This window comes from Ambystoma mexicanum, chromosome 6p (assembly GCF_040938575.1).
Source record: "Ambystoma mexicanum isolate Mex_15411 chromosome 6p, UKY_AmexF1_1, whole genome shotgun sequence".
NCBI lineage: Eukaryota > Metazoa > Chordata > Amphibia > Caudata > Ambystomatidae > Ambystoma > Ambystoma mexicanum.
The window spans coordinates 644,457,395-644,480,727 of record NC_090935.1 but is presented as its reverse complement, the minus strand read 5'-3'; the positions used below and the strand labels follow the sequence as shown (position 1 = coordinate 644,480,727).

Sequence of the window (23,333 nt, the reverse complement as noted above, 5' to 3'; positions counted from 1 at the left end):
TCCATAGTGGCCTCAACCCTCTAAATGTGTCGAGGGTGGTTGAGGTTTCCCAGGAGTGCTGATTCGCCCGTTTTGTACTGGCTTTCTTTCAACTCAGTTTCCAGTTCGTTCACACTGGTTTCGATTGACTTTAGTATTCAGTTTTCCTTCAACATGTACCTAGCTTGGATTATATAATTTCATGTGTCCCAAAGGGCTGCGTTGCCAGGCACTGAGCCATTATTATTTTTCAAAGTATGTCATGATATCTTTCTCAAGGGCCTGTTTTGAAGACTCATCCAGGCAATTTTTGTTAAATCTGCATTATATGTACCTGTAGGTGTGTGTGTGTGGGGGACTTGCATTGGGTCAACCACTGGGGGGGGATTTGGTCACACCGGGTCCTGGGAGAGTCCCATAGTAATTTTGGAGTAAGCTATAAGCCATAATTTTATCTGCGCGGGTCTCTCAGGTGTTACCAAGGGGAAGCAGGTAATTGTAAAAGGTTGAAGTGATGGTTCATCCAATTAGTGAAGGATAAACTTTGGATCTGGTTAAGTAATTTGGCAATGTTTGAGGGAAGCTCTGCTTCTTACGCAGAAGGAGTTGACTTATGTTTGGCACATTTCTAGCTAGGTGGCAATGTGCTGAGCTCAGGGGTCCTTTTGTACAGTTTGAAAATTAGCCTTTCTAGCAAAGACCTTCAACCCCCTGCATCCTCCACTATGAGGACTGGCAAAGTATCACGGACTTCCATCAACATCACCAGGCATAACGTTGGGCATCAATGGACATAATTATGAGTTTTAGAATATATGACCATCTGAAAATGTCCTGTGTCAAGGCCGGGGGCCTACATTAGAGGGTCACACGATTATCTCCTTTCCCAACCTTTTGAATCCGCAGGGCAGGCGAAAATTGATGATTTTGTTTTTGGTGGGGTGGGGTCCTTGGAGCCCATTGAAGTGTATGGACAGGCAAGGGGCGTGAGGCACGAGTGACTGTATGCAACAGCAGTGACACCCACCAACAGCATGTGAGTTGAGAGGTATAGGGTATTTTTGCTTAGACATGGCTGCCTGAATAATACAGAAGTCAGTATTTTTTTACTACTAAATTGGGCATCTGGACAGATTTACATTAGAATATTGGATTGTTCCCACTTGAGGTGCCCTTCCTACTAGTTGGTTGTAGTCCTTCATGGCATGTTGATTTGCCTCTATTACCTGTGTGTCAAGTTTTCGGCTGGCTGAATCTTTGACCACAGTTCAGGGCACATCGGAATACTGGTTTGTTGCCTTTCCTTCACCATGGAATTGAATAGTATGGGGGTTGTATTGTTTATTTATTTTTGCATATGGTGTATTTAAAATGTATATATTTTTATAGGATTGGACATTCTTTTAATTTGGAGTGGTATACTTCTATGGGTTGCTACTGTTTACCAATTCACATAAATGTTGAGAGGATAGACTGTCCTTGACCCATGTTGCCACAAAAGGTGAAGGAGGTATATCTCTTACGCGGCCGTTTTCATCTTTATGATTTGGATCACTGTTTTGTAGAAGTGTGAGGGTTGACTTGGCGGTTTAGCCACTACTTTTTGTATTCCTCTAGGGCAGAATTAATTTCGCCAGTCTCTCTCTTCCCACTCTCCTCCCTCTGTTGGCCTATCTGTAACCCTCTTCCTCCCCTTTATCCCTCTCTCTCTTGGTCGGTCTCTGTCGGCCGTTCACCCCTCTTTTGGGCTCTTTCTCACTTTCGACCTGTCCCTCTGTTGCTCGGTTTGTCTCTTCTTTCTTTCTCCCTCTCGCTCTCCCTCTCTTCTAGATGTACTGTACACTATGCACAACAAGGATCAGGAAATTACCAGATGAGGGGAGGGGGCAGACCTGTATTTCCACTCACTTACCTTAAGCAAAGTCCTAAGAGTTATCAAAGACATTAATTTTTGCTTCAGAGAAAGAGAGGCCAGTTATGAAAAACCCTAGGCGCTCGGTTAACTTATTTCCTCTTCTCTCAGGTGAGTATTGCCAGTGGGTGAAGTTCAAAGGTGAACTGTGTTTATGGAAGTTAGTTACGATGGGAATACACCTTTTGGATTATGGTTGCCTGTACCCAATGTTTTTAATTGAATCTCACAAAGTGAGTAGTGAGTTTGTGTGGCCATCCACAGGGTTGAGATTGTTGCTGAAATGAGAGGTTTCTGCCATTATACTTTACTCTTTTCTTTCTGGGAAGTATGGGTTTTCGTGCATGCTGTATTATTAGTTAGCAAGTCAACCTAAGCAAAGTTTTACAAAGTTATTGCATAGCCTTTAGAGGCTGCCCCTCACTCCCTCCAGGGGCTCCTACATAAGTGTGTGTACTGATAACCTAGTTAAAAAATGCTCACGGTGGTTGCGCACTGTTGGATGCATAATTTCTTAAACTATGTTGATGGCATGAGTTTGGGAAAACGCCATGCTTCATATTTCTTTTCTTTAAGCGGTTTTACTGGTAATGTGAAAACCACACCCTTGTGTGTCCTCGTTTTCGGTAGGGTTTGCAACTTCTCGTATTTTTTCCTTCACTTCGTTCTTTACTTCATTGCTGAAAAACATATAACAGTGTTTTGAGCAAGGGCAGAGTAGAAGGGTGGACTCTGCTCTCAAGTGCTGTTGGGGTAGTGGGGTGTTGGCCCTCATCCTTAGCTGAAAGGGTTCCTCCCACCCCCGTCTGCCTTTCGGCCAGTGGGACACCCTTGGGTCACACACACACTGACTGAAGGTCCAGCCATTGCTAGCTGCACTCCTGGATTGGGAAGCCCATCCTCCAACTGCTTTTTAGGTGTAGCTCATGAGTAGGCTAGCTCTGCCAGCGCTCTGGATGATGTATATTAGAGAGGCGGTGCTGACAATCGGCTGTTCAGTGATGCAGAACAAGTACATCATGGTAAACGCTCTGCTAAATTGGGCAGACCTTTTGTAGACGCAAGGAAACCGTTTAAGTAGAGAAGAGAGCAGTTTCAAAGTTAGGGCTGCATTACACAGCGGTTTTTTTTTGTTGTGGCTAATATTATTGCCAACATCTATGGCTTCCACTGTTCATGTGGTTAAAACGTGCATCCATGATGGATTGGGAGCCTCCGATAAATCGTAAATCGTTGATGCTCCCAGTCCATCATGTCTTCCATTGTAACAAGCACTGGCAAAGACAAGAGGCCTTTCTCCTCAAATGTAGCGGTAAAGCTCCACAGGACATTAAGTAAAGCTATTGGCTTTGCCAATGGTTCTTTTTAATACTAGGGGAATGAGTTCTGGCATTAGATGTAGGAGGGGTGGGTGGTGCTCCAATTGGCTCAAGTGTAAGTTAAACGAGGGGGCAGAAGGCCAGGTTACAATTGCAGGTTTTGTAGGGGGGTGAGGTGGCTATGCTGGAGAAGAGAACATGGCGGGGAGTTCTTTGGGAGGTGCCCAAGTAGCTACTGTAGTAAGGATACATAGCTCAGCAGGGAGAAGGGGGGATGAGGATCATGTTTCTCGGAGCTACGTCCGTGCTCAATAACTACCATAATATGTATTGATGTGCCACAGTAGTATTGGCTAGTAAAGCAAAGGTATGAAATACGTGTGTTACATTTGACCTACCTTACAATGAAACCTCAGTGTAAATGAATGAGTAGGTCTCGCACTGTTGCTCCCAAGGCCTCTGGTGGAATGACGCTTCATTGTCAGTGACCCAATCTAACCAAACGAGATTCAAAAGTGCCTGGAATCCATTTTGTTGGCTTATTATTATAATGCGCTATCCTTGATATACAGGCTGTCTCGTATTGTAAAGGATGTTAAGTAGCATGTAAATGAACCGCCTTTACATATATTTGGGGTCATTAAGAATATTTCCCAATTGCAAGTGGAAAGACCCGGATAATGCCAACTCTTGTCCACAGCCGACTGCTTTGCCAGAACGTCAGCCGAAATGAACTCGTATACCTTGGTTTGCAATCGTTATCGCGTTGGTTCTGTTCACCTGCCCTGTTTCCAGCTTTCCTCCGCTGGTTTATTCCAGCCTATTCAGGCGCCTTTCGGAGACTGCTTTTCCGGGCAGCAATAACGTTTCCCCTCCTCCCCCCACACACGCGCGTACTTTACTCCTTGTTTTCTACTGCCTCCAAAGTCTTGTTGCTACTTTACATATCTCCGGCCATTCCACCTGCTGCACGGTCTGCTTTTCTGGATAATGCATCGCTCTCGTTGTGCTCGGAGTTTGTTTCCATTTCTAGCAGCATTGGCAGATAGATTTGTGACAGGCTTGTTGGTCTAAGGAGCTACAGGCAGAACACATATTTCCTTCTAAAAAGCTTTAGAGAGGGAGTCCCAGGTAAACTGGTAAGACGACCAGGGATGTTGCTAGGTCTGGAAAAGATCTGGGCCTGCACTAATGTTGGGACTCTGGGCTAAGTAGACTTTTGGTTTAGTTCTTGAGCTTCTATCCGGGTGTACAACCAAAAGACCCGGGCTACATTTCCCCCTGGCCCCCCCATACCGCCTCTCAAGACGTCCTTCTATGAAAAAAAGACTGCAGCAACTGCCTTCCCCCTGCATATGAAAACCTTCTACTTCCCCACGTTCCAGATCTACCAAAGCTCATGACAGGGGTGCAGTCACGCTGGCATACTCCAGAACGTTATACATGCTACAGAAACCTACCCTGTGTGCTCTATGTAAGCTACGCCCACATCTCTTGTTGGCTCTCTAGCACCATTAAATTATACAGGATAACTATCCGCAACTGCAAAATTTAACTGTGAAAATTGTAGTGAAACGAAGGCAAAACGGAGAATGCACATTATCAAAGCCCGCACTGACACAACCACCTGGAGCCGGCATCAGTCTTGCTCCCATTCACCAACCGTCCACCGGAGAACGTTCACACCATATTATTGCACTAGGCACCTATATTCTTCCTCAATTGGTGCAACTGTACAGTGATCATCACATGTTCCACTGCCACTCAACATTTCAATGCATCATCGAGTAAGTGAAAAGCTATAAACTAATGTCCATAAGAAACCCATTGAACCATAGACACTGACAACCTTACCACATAGCCTTAGAATTTTTTTTCATTTGTAGATGCCTCTGCCCTATTAAAACCCTGCTAGCCTTCAGAGTACAGAATTGATCAATCACTTCGCTATCGCACATTTATTTTTCTGAAACCTATTGTACAATACCTTCTCTTCTTCAAAATCATTGATCAAGCCAATGAGTGCTGCTCTGTAAGGTCCCCAGATAATCTCTCTCTCGGAACCTAACTTCAAAAACATCTGCCACCACCCTCTACACACGCGGTTCAAGAGATACATTGGTTGCGGTGGGTGACAACGAACTGGAGGCAGCAGTCCCATTTGCAAGGCATAAATTTGTTTTAAAAAATTGATTAGCAGATTTTGCTAATTACATTTTTTTTAAATTAGCAAATGAACTAATTTGATTAGCAATTTGGTACTAATATTGAATGTCACCAGAATTAGTTGTACCCCAAAATATAGAATTAGCAAGAATGCAGAAATGATTTCTATGTACCTCCTGAAGTATAACATCAGTGCAATGTCTGTAAAATGTAAACGTTCACTGCAAGATATTTTTAGAATAAAACGTTGGGCTAGGCTTACCTCTCAGGGCCGTTGTTATCAAGTGGGAAGGTCCTCTCTGCCTAATCTTCCTCTACACTGCAGACCAATTCCTACAAAATAGGCAAAAAGCAACTCATTTACCGGCTACCCACAACCATGCACACTCACTTTGGGGGGGGCCTCGGGAATCGACAGCCGAACAAATGCCAGCGCAGCCACTTGCCAACACCCAGCCCAGCAATCGGGGACAGCGTTGGGGCCTTTCACCTTTACAAACAAGTGAGGCCTCAAGCCTCTTGGGGGGAGGAGGGGGAGGTCCAGCAACTGCCCCCAGGGTTCCAGTCCGCAAACTGGCCAGTGTAAAGCTTCCTACTGGCTCTGGCTACTTGCCTCGTGATAAATTTGGCAGCTAACCTCCATGCACCACTGCAGGCTGCTCGGACTGGCGTATATAGGGCAATAGGCCCATGGCTTAACCAAGAACGCAAAAAAAAGTGAGCCAACTTTTTGGCCAATGTGGGCCAGTTTGATGAGTTACTGGAGTCCAGTAACTCATAAAACTGGCCCAATAGTTTTGACCAGTGTTGCTGAATTAAAATGTGCAATTTGCCTCACCTCCCCCTTGGGTTATTTAAACAATGTAACAAAAGGAATTAATTCACTGTGGAGCACTTTTTCAGTTGGTGCTCGAGACAATTGTATGCCCCAGTCCGACCCTGCTCCACTGTTTCCACCATCAGCAGTGGGGAGGCTGGTGGGCACACATCAGAGTCTCCTCCATGGTTCTATATCTGGTCCTGCACCCTGGCGTCTATAATGTGCTCTTATTTAATGACCTTCACTGTATGACCAGTGGCCTAGCTAGGAGGGGAGCAGTGTCCCTTGTGCCTCCCTAACTAACCTGATGAAAAACAACTAAGGTGAAATGTCCTATTTCGGTACTGCAAAATTCAGGGAAAACCTTTGTATTGGTTCTTGGAGTTTACATGTGCACATTTTAAAGTGTTGATTTTGTGGAAGGCAAATGCATTTTGTCCAATGCAATTTGGGTGGTTGTGAAAAGGCAATTTAATGAAATATGCATATTTCAATTTGAACCGCAAATTTCTGACATCACATTTAGTTTACCTTTTTGACATGTGGGCAGAGCGCGGTTTTGTGACTCACTGTAGGCAGGGCATAAATCTCAGGGATTTTAATTTTCAAAACGTAGGCAGTTATGGGTGCTGGGTGTTAGAGAGCACCTGCTCTGTAACACCCAGCACCCGCCGTAATAATGCAGCCTTGTGCTTGTAGAAGAGGTCTTCCACGAGCACAAGGCTGCGGTATTACGGCGGGTGCTGGGTGTAAGTGGCTGAGAATATTTCTCACGCCCGAACGGGCAGGAGATGTATTATCAGCCACTTACACCCAGCACCCAACAGATAAATTAATAAAAAGGGCCCGGCTCCCCCACCCAAACCTCCTTACCGTGGAACCCGGAGTCGAGTGAGCGAGGGGGGCGGAGATCCTCCTCTCACATGATGCCGCACCCGGGCTGGGATCACATTGATACAATGTTTTGAGCCCAGCCCGGGTGCTTCTGCCTGCCTCGACTGCAGTGCACGCTGTGCACAGAGGCAGGCATTAAAAGGAAGCTTTTTTTGTTTTTGGGAAAATCAGATCGCAGTAACTGCGACATGATTATGAACATAAACAGCAAAAGGGCTTAATTATATCATAATTTGCGATGCAATACTGCTTATTTTATGCCTTGAATTTGTGTAAGGTTGCAAGCTCTCCGCTATGGAGAGTGGTGGGGGATGGTACTGAAACCGCCAGCATCTGTCAGTGCTGGTAGGAATGTCTCCTTTTCTGAGCCTTTGTCCCCATCAGTCAGGGGGAGCCACCCCAGACACAAATGCAGGTCAGTAACTCTTGAATGGGAGGCTTCCAGTACTTCGGTTGGAATTCCCGTGGTATCTGGCGACCCATTAATACCGGGCAAGGTTACAGAAGTGCTGCTGAGGGTTAGCTCCAGCTGTGACAGTCATTCAGGCATGGGGTTTCTTGGAGATCCTCTTGTGTCTTGGGGTGCCAAATTAAACAAAACCATCTGTTTTCCTCTATGGATTCTGCAAATTCAATAGTAGCATTTACCCCTCCCTGGATCCCATTTCTGTATGATAGTTACTGGTTGTTCCTGAGACTTCATTGCGTCTTTAGAAGGGCAAACCTTCTGTGCTTCTGTTTTGGGATTAAGAAAGGTTAGGAAGGCTTTAAGGCCCTTAAAACCCTTGGTGTCAAATATGTTTGTTCATCTGTTACTTGTTCTAAGCATAAGTCAAATAGCTTGCAGTAATTATGGGGCATGGAAGTTCCTTTTAGCATTTGGTTTAAACCGGTCTCTTCTGGCACTGAGCAGTTTTTTGTTCTGGTTGATGAGTCTGCAGCAGTGGACCACGCCTCTGAGCAGAGTGACCTGTCTTCCATAGGATTTTTAATGACCTAGGACCTGAACTGTGGGTGCCTCGAGGCCACCTGTTTTGGTTATTTGGAGTTGGCTGCTGCAACCTCACCTCTGCAGTTTTCACCAGCAAATATGGCATCAAAGAGTTTGGAGTATTCTGTTCTGAGCACATACTTCTGAACTGCTGCATCCACAACAACTGTTTTTCTTAAAGAAAGTTCAGGTTCTGAGCCCAATTTGTTTCGATTTGTACCATGCACACACTACATTAATGCTTGGTTCCCTTTAGGCTCCCGAGCAGGTTAATTTGCCATCTTTACCTCTTCAAATGAAGCCTATACTGATTCAGACCTCCACTAAATGCTGAGGATGTGGGCAGAGTGGCCGTGCTCCAGGCCATGCTCTCTGAGCTCTGGCCTCTTTGGGAGCTATTTGCAGTCCCTGGATTCTCAGATTCCAATACATGCTCCAGGTGCATGGATTCTAGGCTCCATTCTGGTGACTCCTTTTCTAGATTAGATGTTAGTAGATCATCCGGGTGGTCCAGTTCAACAGTCCACTTCTGACGCCAAAAAGAGACCGAAGTTTGGCACAGGTATGGATCTGGATGGGGAACAGGAAATGTAATCTCCTCACACTACCAGACTGTATAATATGTTCCTTAGGAAAAGCCATGTGCGTTCTTGGCATGTTACTCTCTGAAAAGTCTGTAAGGTGGTTTGGGGGGTGGGAGCTTTTCTCAAGATTGTCTGCCTATATGAAGAACCAAACTTAGACATGGACCCATTCTTATTCAAGCAATGTTTTCTTATTTGACAAAATGCCTTCTGAGGCACATATTTTCAAGTCTTTGATCTCAAATGTAAGATCCCTATTGGTCACTAGTTTGTGGTCTGTGGCTAATCTATCAGCCCAGTGAGACATGGTGAGAGCAGTTTTTGGGAAGGGAAATGTTCCTAATCCTCAGCCATGTTGTGTTTTATGTAAGGAAGCCAAAGGATGGGAATCACAGGACACCTCTAACCAAAAAGCCACGGTCTCCCTTTGCTGCTTTGGCCATGTCCTGCACAACTTGAAAAATAAATTGGGATGCCCCATTCCTCTCCCACCCCATTTTAAGTGGTAGAAGAGTACACCTCCTGGCATTCAGCAGGAAAGGAGCCATTCCAAATCATTGAGGATTTGACACCCTACATTTAGAGTCATGAATTTGATGGTAGAGATGAGAACAAACACTTGGCTATGCCCATCGGCCATCCACATTTATAAAAAATGGACTTTCCACTGATGATGGGGATGGCACTTGGCTTTTTCAACAGTGTCTAGAAGAAGTGCATCTTGGGGGCGGTTATTGTAATATCCATCAGTTGATATGGAATCCCCAAACGAAGATTCTCTGCTGGCCCATTGAGGCTTTTTAGAATTTTACAGGTTGGCAGGGACTCTCTTCCAAAACTACTGGCAGAATTCCCAAAGAAGAGCAGTTTGAATATAAATATGAAATCTCCCACCTGGATGCTTCAGACATATTCAAGAAGTTTGTGGATTTTTTTTTCAGCAGCGAATGGTGACTCCTCTTTCCAAAAAAGAAGCATTAACGCCCAAGATGTGGCCGAGTATTTACCATTAGAATCAGCGGACTCGCATAAACCAGGACCTCTGGGTTCTAGAAATCATTAAACAGGGTTTTGCGGCTCACATCCCACCATCATGATCCCTGTAGTTTAAGAAATCCTCTCCTGAGTTGCTTCAAGAAATGCAGAGGTTCTTTCTGCTACATGCAATAGAGCTGGTTTTCGAAGATCAAAGGTCATGGTTGTTACTCCTCCTGGTTATCGATAAGTGGCCTTGGACCCATTCTGGAGCTTTACAATCTAAATCACCTTCTGTATATGGACACTTACTACTTGGTGGCTCTAGCTCAGATATTGGAGGCACTGCAGGTGGAGAACTAGATGTGCTAGTGGACCACCAAGATGAGCATTTCCACATTCGGCTCCTGAAGAGCACAGTACATGTCTGCTTTGTGAGGCAGACTGTCATTACAAGTTGAAGTGCTTGCCTTATGGTCTGAATGCAGAGTCTTCATGAAAGGCATTTTGGTAGTAGTTGTGCATTTCTGCCAAGGAATGGTTCATCTCTACCCGGGCATCGGTGATGGACTGGTTGATTCAGGCCTCCAACCAAGTCCAGATTAGTCGGCACAAGGTATGTAACACTCGAGTGCACCAGAGATTTTCCAAACATTTCTCAGTCCGTTTTGTCCCATACAGAGAAGATTTGAATAATCTGTGCTTTCCTTGACTGTGTTCAAGGGAGTCTTTCACACACCTGGCAGGATTTCCTCAAGTTACTATGATCATTGTACTCTCAAACCTTGGCGTGTTGGTTTCAAGACTTTGAAGCCTTGTTGACTCTTGCATTCACATCACCCTGACAAGACTGAAGAGAAGGGGGTTGGTGTGGCATGGGGTGTTTAACTGGGACCTGTCTGTCATGTCGCAGTTCAAAACAATTGATCACTTCAGAAGATTCCATTCTTGAGATCCATCTTTTCACATGATCTATGTCGCAGCGGCAGATTCTACAGAATTCTGATGGCTTTTGGAGGGCATTGCTTCAATATATAGCCTTTGGGAACCAGACAGTAGGCTCCATCAGATTGGGTAACTTGACCTGAACGCAATCATTTTACACTACTTTGCTTTCTTCCCCAGCCTCGGAGCAAGATTAGCCACATTATTACTTCTAATATGAACGGTTTTAGTTCCCCTTCCGATCTGTAATCCAGCACCACATTTGGGCTTAGCACTTCTGTTTCAACTGATGCTATTGGCGTTAGATTTAAATCGATGGAGCAATGCCCTTGTAAATTCACGTGAGTGGATGCCATCATGCTCTACTTGAAATGGACCCTCCAGCGTTCAGTGTCCCAGAAAACACTTGAACCTTATTAAGATTGACCAAATTGTCTTGCACATGAGTGCTCTTTACCACAGTGATGTCCCATCTGAGCCTGCCCACAACTACCTGGAAGCTGAAGTCGTCTGAGGTTGGTAGAACAAGGGACTGTTTGGTGTTCCTCAGACTCCTCTGCTTCCGAGGAGTCTTACTAAGTTAAGATTTTTGTTCAACTACTTTGACTCTGATGGTTCCAACCATCCCATGCCATGCCACGTTTGGTGTTCTGAAATATTCCCGGAACTCTCTCAGCATCCAGATTGCCGTTCTTGGCACATTGACATTTTTCACGCCTCCCTAACATTGTTGAGCTCGATGGCTGAAATGTAAAATCTGAGCATTTTGGATGGGGCACCTGGCTATTATGAATGCTTTAGAATGTGGTGCTGTCCCAATAGCTTCAACATCCACTATATTGCTAGGCAAAACCCACTGCAAACCCTTTTTACCCAGGCAAGTCTACCGCTCCACAAGCCTCTTACCCTGTGGATGATACAGTGCTGCCACTATCCCTAAAGCGTACCTACTTCTAGCTTAGCAAACCGCACGCTATTTTCACTCAATCCAGTTGGGCATACATCATACTTTGGTAATGTGTGACCACTAGGCCATAACTAGTCTTCGCCTAGTTATGGAAGTGGCCTAATATAATCAATGGCTAGTTTTTCCCGCCGTTTTACTGGTGAATCCTTCACAAGTCTCTGAAATTCCATTTTGATCGCTCTAGTGGCACACACTTAAAACCCATTCAAGGTGCCACTTATTTTAAATTTTTAAACCCCATCATGGTGTCTTCCCTATTTCTCTGACACAGAAAATACAGTGTCTTCTATGGCAACCGCATCTCCTTTCTCTTCCATGGCATTTGGCTATTCAGGCCTGTAAAGACTGGAGGGGGGGTATCTGTACTTCTGCCCTCAATACGGTAGGGTAAATGCACAGAACACTCCAGCCATGGATCTGTTTGGTAGCAATGGACGAGCAGCCAGGCTTAAGCTTTCAGGAGGTGATGCAGACAGGCTGTTAAGTACAGCTAGTCCCCCAAGGTCCCACAAAGGAATGTCCACACACTGTTAGGGGATAACGCAGCTTCTTTATATAAATAAGATTCAGGAATATATAAAGTAGGCATGTACATTCTTAAATGAGGTGTATCAGCATAGTATAGGGAAGAAAGGCAGGTTGGTTGTGAACAGTGGCAGAATGCTTTCTTTAGACTAGATATACAATTTATTGTGAAGATCTCTTCCCCCCACCCCCCGACCACCTGGGGAAACCTGTAATGGAAAAGTTAGGGAGTAACTTATCTTGTCTTTTACAGCCCTGTCAATAATGTTCAATAACCTGCTTTCTTTAAAAGGTTCTAGCATCGCAAAGTACATGAGGCCACAGGAGAACGGGATCCAAGATGAATCTGGAACCCCTGGACGACTCCTCAGGATAGAAGATCCTCTTACTCATCACAGTACATTTGGTTCCTTGGCAGGCAAAGTGGCAGAGTTCTTCAGTTTCACTCGACGATTCCCTCCGAGGACGGACCCTCACCTTGGAAGAATGAGCCACTGGGAGGCTAAGTCCAAGAAGAACAATGGAACCAAAGTCTTTCTGGAGTGCAGCAGTTTGACTTTTTTCGTGGGGCTCTCCTTTGGTCAACGATTTCACCAACTATAGAAGTCATGTGAAGATGAAACTTGCTGTGGGCTCCGTAAAGGCGTGGCAGATGAGAGTAAGACCCCTGAGGTTGTTGATGACTTATGGCGGCGATGGGCGCATAGATCAATTTGGGTTTCAGAATATTGTGGCTTTCTGACTTTTGGTTCTTCAGTGCTGTGGCCGCAGCACAGACATCTGGACGGTTTCTGGTGACCTGGACTCGACCACTGGAATGGACCTGGGACCCTCACCATGTCTGGACCCTCGGGACATTTTCGTTAGCTTCTGGTGGTGGGAAACCCACCAACAGACCTTCCTCTGTACTCGATGACTCTGGACTCTTTCCGGTGGAAAAAAGCGGTCCGTGATGATGGCAAGGAGGTCCTTTTGAATGTTCTTAGGCAGTTTGGAACTTTTGCAGCTTCTACGCCAGGGTACACTCTCTTCTGGGCTATAGACGGCAACAGTTTACAGGGATCACGAAACGTACCTCTGGACCCTGGACAACACCAATGGACTTCTTTTACTCAAAATGATCGGGCTCTCCTTTTCAGGACTCACGAAGATCCTTTCTCTGGAGGGCGGGCACACAGGACTGGCTTCCAGGGTACTTTTTGATGAAGAGTAGCAGTTTGCACAATGGTCCCTTGTAGCTCGGGAGAGGTCTCTTTTGCAGGTCCTCTCTCAATCGGTCCTTGGAAGAACACGGCAGCTTTTGGATTACATGAAAAAAATGCAGCAGCATACTTCTCCTCCAGCTGGGCTTAAAGGAACAGCTTCTTCTTGCTTCAGCTGCGACTTCAGCTTCTGAACAAGTTTGCTGAGTGAGAGGTCCCCCGTTATACACATTGGTTCCCATTCACTCGGAGTGAGCCAGGCTCAATCAACCAGTCCCACAGAAGGGCATTCATGCAGACACCCATAATGAAGAATGTGGATTGGGGTAAGCACCCAACCTTTCAGCATTCATGTTAGTTTCAGTCAGGGCTGCCTCAGTCATTGTGTCACACACAGAAACCACACAATTTTGAGAGACTAGAGGTTTTTGACTAATATTTTTGTCTTGGACCTATATGCAACAGCCCTCTTCGAAATAAACTGCCCACAATATAGTATTAGATGTGCATAAGGTCCCTTGCTTTCCACTGTTCATCCAGATACTGACCCTAGATGTATGTCATTACCCAATTATATTTAGACATACTACAGAGAGCCTTTTTAAAAAATATATATCACCAATTTATTTTCATAAAAAAATATACAATTTCTTCATTTCCTATATGCAAACAACATATTTCATTATCTGTGAGGACAATCATCAATTTTTCTTTTTTCAATTTCTTTTAGTAAAATTATTACATAGACCACCATTTAGGCCTCCCATGTTGACAAACATGTTCTTATAGTACATCTCCCAAAGGCAATTTTAGATCTAGTGTGTTATAGGTTTTCAATAGCACCATGGGATACTTGTTCACGGTTCTGGTTATTATAAAGTACCATCTTTTAGTATCTCCATTGTTTATACCGATGGCTCCTCGTTCATCCATTCTTTCATTCCTCAAACAAACATACCCGACATGTTTCATTCCTCATTACCAACTTTCACACTACTTTACAGGAAATTCTTCAGGGGAAGAAAACAATACTAGATGCATAAAAAAGCAATCTTTGTTTTCAAAATGGTTCCTTATTCTTGGATTTCGCCAGCCTTCTAGGTCTCCTTTCTCATCCCTTTTGATTAGAGCTAAAGGTCAGTTTCTGGATGATCTTCTGTGGAAAATACAAGGAATACAGAGGGCTCTATTATTCACCACTCTTTAAATGTAGTGTAATTCATCCATTTTTTTTATAAATGTTTTAATTACATTTACCGATGGGTACACTCGTCCCTATCGTCTTTCTCTTTTTCTCCATTGCATCCCCTGTATTCTCGTTAGTAATTCGCTGTCACATTAACAAGTATTTGGCAGTATTGACTCTACCCCCTGCGGGGTCATTTTTCTATACCTTTACGGTTTACTTCTAGCCCCAGATCTTAAGACGTTGGGGTTAAGCAAATTATCTCCCAATACCTGTAGGAGGAGTATTATTCCGAGTGGCAGAGAGCTGTCAATTATACTCCTGCAGTTATTTTTTCTCTTGTCTATTTAGTTGTTCAAGGATTGGTTTAAAGAAAGACCACCCCCTGTATGGTAAAGAGAGATAAGAGTTGTATTGTATTATCAGTCCACTCCCAACATGATGCTTTCATTCGGTTTTGGTTAAAAAGCCCCAGTAATTCTATATTAACTCTTTTCACATGTATCCTCTTTTTCAATTTTCACAATCTTTAGTCAGAACGAGGATTATCTAAGCTTCCTCTGGTGTCTACCAGTCAGGACTTCTTATCCTGGCCTCAATCAAGGGGTTCATTAATGGTTTTTGTAGGTGCCACTAAATTCCAGACGATAGTGCCCTATGGATTTAACATATTTAAGAGACAATTAGCGTTGTTACATGCTACATCTTTCCAATATAGGCTATTTCTAAAAGCTAGCGGATATGGGCTGCCTTACCTCTGTTACTGGAGCTGATCTTGCGTATCCTTTTCACGCTTAATCTCCCGTGGTTGCCAGAGAACGCTACGGCATTCTTTTCCCTGGGTTCCTAGGCATCCGTTGTGTTTGCGTGTATCATGCTGCACTCGCGTACTCTTCTCGGGGTCGTTAGACAGGTCCTCGTCTTCGTTGGTGAGTTACTGCGTGTTCGCTCTCCCTTTCTCTTGTTTGTCGCTTCAGTTCGGAGATGTTTTCTCATCCAGTGGCGTCTGTCTCCTTAGTTACGCTCTCTTTCCTCCTCCTGCGTTGCAGCGTCCATTTGTCCCGCCTCACATCTGTTACTGGATGGATCGTGCATTTGTTTATAGTCGTCATGACGTCATTCCGTATGTTCTCTGCATTTTTAGGTCCTTTTCTCTACTGTTTGGGATATTTTCTTTATGCGCTACCCACTGGGATCCATTTTACGCAGGAAGCACGTCTTTTTCCCCAACCATGTTCAAGTTGCTATTCAGGTGAGTACTTGCCATATATAGCTTTTATCCAAAATGTTCATTTGCAGAGTGCAGATGAATTCGAGCAGTAGCACCAAGCTATTTCATTCCAGCATATGACATCCAGTTCAAGATGCATCGTGTATGTATTGGCCATTGGGGGCGGACGTTTCTTCTTCTCGTGGTGCTGCATTGATGGCATCAGTCTGATCTTTCATTCAGACCTGTTTCTGCGCTTTTAGTCAGGAAAATCCGCTCTTTTTCTTTCTTTCGTAGCCTTTTTCGATCCACATTGATGTCATTACTCTGTTTAAGCTTATAGATGACTGACCATCTCAGGTCTTCCGTTCTGTGGATTCTTTCCACAAAGTGTCCTACTAGAGATGCTTAATGTACACGGTTCTTGAGACAGCTCTTATGCTCTGTTATTCTTAGTTTTATTTTCCTTTCAGTTTTTCCAACATACAGATTGTTGCATGGCCACCAGATGCCATAAACAACAAAAGTTGAATTGCAGTTTGTCATACTGCATTGTTTCCATTTGGTGTCCAATCCTATGTTTATTTGCGATGTTTTCTTAGTCTGTTGAGAACAGGTACAACTTCCACATGGGAAATGGCCTGTGAGGGTGTTGAGACCCCAGTTTTCAGTCGATGTAGGCTGCTTTTTCCTCTGTGTTGTGATGTAATTTCTCATTACTTGATCTCTGATGGTTTTGCTTCTACAGAACGCTATCAGTGGTTTTTTAATTGGAGTACTGCCTGTTTCTAGGATCTTCCAGTTCCAATAGATAATCTTTTGAATTTTGTTCGATAGGTTACTGTATGTGTTGGCAAACACTATACCACCTTTTTATTTTTAGTTTTTTTTTGGTATTGCAGTAGAGCCTCCTGGTTATCTGTTCTCTTCATGGCTTTTTTTAGTCAAAATTGCTAGGTATCCCCGATTGTGCAGGTTACTTCTCAGTTTTCTGGCTCATTCTTTGTAATCTTCTCTGTTGGTGCTGTTACGTTTGAACCTTAAAAATTGGCCGAAGGGCAAGTTGTCTCTGATGTGAACTGGATGGAAACTTTGATAATGTAGGAGAGAGTTCCGGTCTGTGGACTTTCTATAAGGTTTCACATACAGTATATAATTCCTTTTGTCGACCTTTATTGTGATGTCAAGTAGTTGATTTCTTCCTTACTATGGTTAAATGTAAACTTCAGATGTTGGTTTTGTAAGTTTAGCCATATAAAGAAGTTTAACATTTCTTGTCCATCCCCTTTCCATATCACAAGTACACCATCTATGTACCTTTTCCATAGTTTGATGTTGTCTTTGTAGGGATTACTCTCGCTGTAGATCACGCTTTTTTCAAAGGCTTCCATGTATAGGTTTGCTATACTGGGGGCTAAAGTAGACTCCATTGCTGTTCCTTGTATTTTCTTGTAATACTTTCCATTGACATGGAAGTCATTCTCTGTGAGTGCTACTTCAGCACACCACACATCATGGAGCTTGGGGTCTTGCTGTTCCTTGCTTCACTCAGGAGTCTTTCCTCAAGGACATCTAAGGATGCCTGTTGCGGTATATTGGTATACAATGCAACCACATCAAGGCATATCAGGATTTCTTCTTCCGAGTAGAAAGGTCTTCCTTCCACCTCCTTTATTAATTGCGTGGTATCTTTGACAAAGGACTGCATCTGTTTTACCATTGGTTGCATGAATGCATCGGCAAATTTTGAGAGCGATTCTAGAACTGATTCACACCCTGACACAATTGGTCTACCTGGTGGTCTTGTGAGGGACTTGGGAATCTTGGGGAGCACATAAAATTGAGGAATCATGGGTTTTTCTTGTTGTACGAAATCCACCTCTTTTTTTGGTAATCCAGTCCCTTTCTAGAGCTTTTACACTTATGAGTTTCTCCAGTCTTTCTGTTGGGTTTATGCCCAATAGCTGGTAGTTGCTTGTGTCGTTATTTGTCTCATGCATTAATCAATGTAGTCTTTTCTGTTTAGGACTACAGTGGCTCCTCCTTTGTCCGCTTTTCGAATAACTATTGATTCATTTTCAAATAGTTGGGTCAAGGCTAGTTTTTCTTCTTTGGTCGTATTCTGGAAGGATTTCTCACCTTCCTTTTCTTCTAGTTTCCTAATCTCTTGCAGGACCCTTCTTTCAAAAACCTTAGCCTCTGCTGTTTGTAGCTTCATTGGTGGAGTGAAGTCCGATTTTCTATGGAGTCCACTGTCTTCTCTTTTGATTTCCTCTTTATCAGCAAAAAACTGCCTCAGGTGTATCTTCCTCATTAATTCAGCAAACTCTTCTCTGAAAATGAAGCGATTGTGTCTGTACGTGGTGACAAATCCTAGGCCTTTTTCTAGTGTTCTAGTTTCTACTTCACTCTGTGTGTAGTCTGAAAGATTTACCAGAGTGCTTTCATGCTCGGTGTCACTCTCTGGTCTGGGTCCCATTCCATCCTGTCCCGTCCTAAAAAATGCTGATCGTTAGGGTTTCCCCTATTGGTGTTCCTTCTGTTGCCACCTTGTCTGCCTTTATATTGTCTCCGACTTGTGTTGAATTCGGCATTCCTCCCACGTCTTGCCATGTTGCTTTCTCCTATACTGTCTTCACTGGAGCTGTATGACGTTCCTCTGAACCTTACTCTTCTGTTCCCACTGTTACCTTTTTGGGAGATTCCCTGTTCCCTCTGTTCTTTGAAGAAGTTCTCCTGTGTGTAGGGGAATGCTTTTTCATGGGTAATTGTTGGATATCCTTTTTCAGTCTTCTCACCCGCTCTTTAGTTAGATCTTCCTTAAATATTTTCATTTCCATTAATAGTTCATCTACTCTCTTCTTATACTGCTCAATAGGAACTATTTTTTTTAATTTCTTCAAGTTTCTGTAAATCTATGGGAATTTTTTCTGTAGTTTGTTTCGCCGTGTTGATGATTAAGATAACCAAATCCCTTCCACACTTGTTTCCAATGTAGCTCCATTGTATGAGGAATTCTTTGTTATCTAAAAAAAGTCTGCACTCATTTCTTACCACCAACCCTTGTGGCAAAATGCCATTTCTTAAGTATTCCAACATTATACTTCCATGTAGTTCTGATCTTATCAATCTTTTTTTAATTTGAGTAAAGTCATCCCAGTTCGTGAGGTTGGATGTATCTCCCAACACTCCACCGAAGAGGGATGAGTTGCACAAGAGTTCGGTGATGTATCCATCGTCATAACTTTTACATCTTTCAGCCATGGAATCACCTGTGCCGTGTGGCACTCCTCCCAAGTGTCAAAGGATGTCATGAGAAAAAGAGATAGTTTATTCACTATTTGTCTCACGGCCTAGCGACCGTACATGGAACACACAAATTTGAGAAAATAGAGGTTTTTGACTAATATTTTTGTCTTGGACCTATATGCAACAGCCCTCTTCGAAAAAAAACCGCCCACAATAGGTATCGGGTAATATTATCCCAATATATATGGTCGCCGTAAATAATATCGCTGGGAAAAAGTCGTGGTGATATTATTTGGGTGACCATATATATGGGGACAGGGGCAGTGGGGGTTGCAGGGATGTCCCTCGCATGTTCCATGTAATAATGTCCCCACAACAAACGGCCATTTTTCAGCGATATTTTTTTTATTTTTTTGTTTAATTTTTTTTTTTTACATTTTTTTATTTTTTTTTGGCATGGCGATATTTTTGCAGGGACATTATTACATGGAACCCCACAATATAGTATTAGATGTGCATAAGGTCCCTTGCTTTCCACTGTTCATCCAGCTACTGACCCTAGATGTATGTCATTACCCAATTATATTTAGACTTACTACAGAGAGCCTTTTTTCAAAAAAATATATATCGCCAATTTATTTTCATAAACAAATATACCATTTCTTCATTTCCTATATGCAAACAACATATTTCATTATCTGTGAGGACAATCAATTTTTATTTTTTCAATTTCTTTTAGTAAAATTATTACATATACCAACATTTAGGCCTCCCATGTTGACAAACATTTTCTTACAGTACATCTCCCAAAGGCAATTTTAGATCTAGTGTGTTATAGCTTTTCAATAGCACCATGGGATACTTGTTCACAGTTCTGGTTATTAAGTACCGTCTTTTAGTATCTCCATTGTTTTATACCGATGGCTCCTCATTCATCCATTCTTTCATTCCTCAAACAAACATACCCGACATGTTTTATTCCTCATTACCAACTTTCACACTACTTTACAGGAAATTCCTCAGGGGAAGAAAAAAATATTAGATACATAAAAAAGCAATCTTTGTTTTCAGAATTGTTCTTTATTCTTGGATTTCACCAGTCTTCTAGGTCTCCTTTCTCATCCCTTTTGATTAGAGCTAAAGGTCAGTTTCTGGATGATCTTCTGCGGAATACAGAGGGCTCTATTATAAACCACTCTTTAAATGTAGTGTAATTCATACATTTTTTATAAATGTTTTAATTACATTTACCGATGGGTACACTCGTCCCTATCGTCTTTCTCTTTTTCTCTATTGCATCCCCTTTATTCTTGTTAGTAATTCGCTGTCACATTAACAAGTATTTGGCAGTATTGACTCTACCCCCTGCGGGGTACATTTTCTATACCTTTATGGTTTACTTCTAGCCGCAGATCTTAAGACGTTAGGGTTAAGCAAATTATCTCCAAAACCTGTAGGAGGAGTATTATTCCCAGTGGCGGAGAGCTGTCAATTATACTCCTGCAGTTATTTTTTCTCTTGTCTATTTAGTTGTTCAAGGATTGGTTTAAAGAAAGACCACCCCCTATATGGTAAAGAGAGATAAGAGTAGTATTGTATTATCAGTCCACTCCCAACATGATGCTTTCATTCGGTTTTGGCTAAAAAGCCCCAGTAATTCTATATTACCTCTTTTCACATGTATCCTTTTTCAATGTTCATAATCTTTAGTCAGAACGAGGATTATCTAAGCTTCCTCTGGCATCTACCAGTCAGAACTTCTTATCCTGGCCTCAATCAAGGGGTTCATTAATGTTTTTTGTAGGTGCCACTAAATTCCAGATCACAGTGCCCTATGGATTTAACATATTTAAGAGACAATTAATTGGGGTTGTTACATGCTACAATCTAGCGGGTATGGGCTGCCTTACCTCTGTTACTGGAGCTGATCTTGCGTATCCATTTCACGCTTAATCTCCCATGGTTGCCAGAGAACGCTACGGCATTCTTTTCCCAGGTTTCCGAGGCATCCGTTGTGTTCGCGTGTATAGTGCTGCACTCACGTACTCTTCTCGGGATCGTTAGACAGGTCCTAGCCTTCGTTGGTGAGTTACCGCGTGTTCACTCTCCCACACAAACCAGACACCTATAACGCAGAATGTGAGTTCACTTCAATTCCCACAGGCCCTACTCCTACGGTGTACCCACAACCCACTGCCCCTGGGAAGGCTCAAGTCAGACTGATCTGTGTTGCACCTGAAAAAGGCAGTTGTAAATGCAGCTAAATGTGCCAGCGATTTTTCTTTCTCCGGGAATCTAGATCTCGTTAGCTGGAGAGGAATGCAGGAACAAACATGAAGCCGCCATCACCAACATGTTTACAGTCCATTAGTGAAGAATGCCAAAATGGTTGGGTTAAGAGGCTGGGCTGTCTGTGTAGCTCATACCCAGTACAGTAGCAACAGCAAGGTTGTGGGGCCAAGGTTTAGCTAGCTGGGAATGGGTAAGAGCAGCCTTCAGTATTCAGTGACACCTCAGCATGAATGCAAATGTCATCCGTGTTTCCCGTTGTCTACTTTGCACATCCAGTGAGCCACTGGGCCTGTGATAGGGGTGTGCCCCAGTAGCTTCTGCCACCAATCCTGCCTGGGCACTATGTGACCTGACCCAGATCAGCCAGACCCTTATCACAGGCACACTGTAGATAGACGCATGGTGAGATAATTAACTTGCATGAAGTTGGCTCCGGCCTTTGAGGTAAACCATCTTCCTCAAGCAAACAAATATATTTGGAAGGATAGCTCAGTGACAACGCACTTGCTTTGGGGACAAGAAGATGCAGTGCAACATGGGTACAGTTCCAGTGCTTAGAAACCGGAGGAAGCACATATAAAGGACGAAAGAAAATATTATGGGCCTTTTCTAGGGGTGACGTCATTGAGCTGCTGCTGCTGTTTACATTTTAAAATGGAAAAAAACGTGTAATTATTGTGACCTGCAACACATCCTTGCCCGCTATATCCCATCTACCAAAACAAACTGTGGGTTACTTACCAAATAAGCAAAACAGAAAGGTGATGGCTGGAAGGTTTCAAATCATTCATAACAACTGGCACGACTCTGGGTTTGAGGTGCCGGCTGGTACTGGAGACTTAAGATGTTGTACTATTGGCTTACAGATGTTGGAAGAGTGTTTGAGACTTAATGTGTTGTGAAAGAGTTGAAATGCATTGAATGCAGATATGTTTGAGGAGGGTAGTTGAGACTCGCACTGTTAGGGTGTTGAAGGAGAGTACTCGAGACTTAAATTGCTAGTTTTCTTGAGGTTGATGGTGCTGGAGAACGCTAGAGACTTAAGTTGCTGGAGGGTGGCAATGTGTAAACAAGGTGTTGGAGAGAGGCATTGGAGGCGTGAGGTGTTGAGGCCGGGAATGGGTGCCAGACAGTTAAAGTTGTTGACGGAGGTCCCTTGCTTATCGATTCGCAGTGGATGGTGGAGTGCTGTGGTGAAAATGGTTTTGGGATATTAAGGCTCTGGGTGACTTGTGCGAGTAGGTTGCTGTGCAGTGGTTCAAAGTGCACTATTGACCAGAAAATCACTGCAAGCCTTGTCCAAGTGTAAAAGCATGATGTGGTACAGCCTCCGATTGTCTCCTGGTTGGATTTATGTTGGTTAGTTGCTGTTTCCAGTCTCTGGCCAGACACTTGGCAGGCACTGGATGTCTGCACTTTGGGGTTAAGTCCTCTTCTGGATGCTCTGTCTGTTTGCAGTTTAGCCAGAGTGATGTACGATAGTTCAGGTTGTTGTGTTGGTCGTCTGCTTACATTGACAGTAATTTGATAACACACACTGGTGATCCATTCTTGCAATGTACATCATATAACCGTGATATTGTAACCATATTTTTCTCAATGTGCTGCGGAGCAATGCGTATGCGAGATTCGTTTGGCTTTCAGGATATTCCGAACACAGTTGAGCTCTGCTTGTGGCCTATTACTGCTGCAAGATTAGTAAATCAAAATAAAAAGTAGCCCCAGCCTGAACACCATGTGCATTAGACACTAAAAGAAAAAGGTGGCTGACGCCATAACTATGGGCCTCCTTTGGCATTGGAAGGCTCGCACTGTCTTTGAAAGCGCTGTCCTGGGAATACCACCAACTTCATAAACATGCCAATGGACACCCTTTGCCCCAGTCCTTCCACCGCACACCACTTGGTGGAGGGAAATGGGAAGGTGCATGTCTCTGTTGCACAGACTGTCAACCACGTGGTTCTTCTGTCAAATGCTAGAATACGTGGATCAGCAGCACTTCACGTGCAGCTAGAAGTGACTAGCGAGCTTCTGCCTGGAGACTGCCTTCATCGCTATTGTGCCGTCCCTTTTGAAATCAGCATCTCTTATATAATGCATTTATGATGTTTGCATCC

General features: G+C 43.5%; 1 protein-coding gene across 2 annotated transcripts in view; it reads left to right on the top strand.

Moving 5' to 3' along the window:
* The window catches only part of TMEM171 (transmembrane protein 171), a 183,863-nt gene that overhangs the window by 133,672 nt on the left and 26,858 nt on the right, over nt 1–23,333 (top strand). The gene's annotated exons all lie outside the window — the stretch shown is intronic.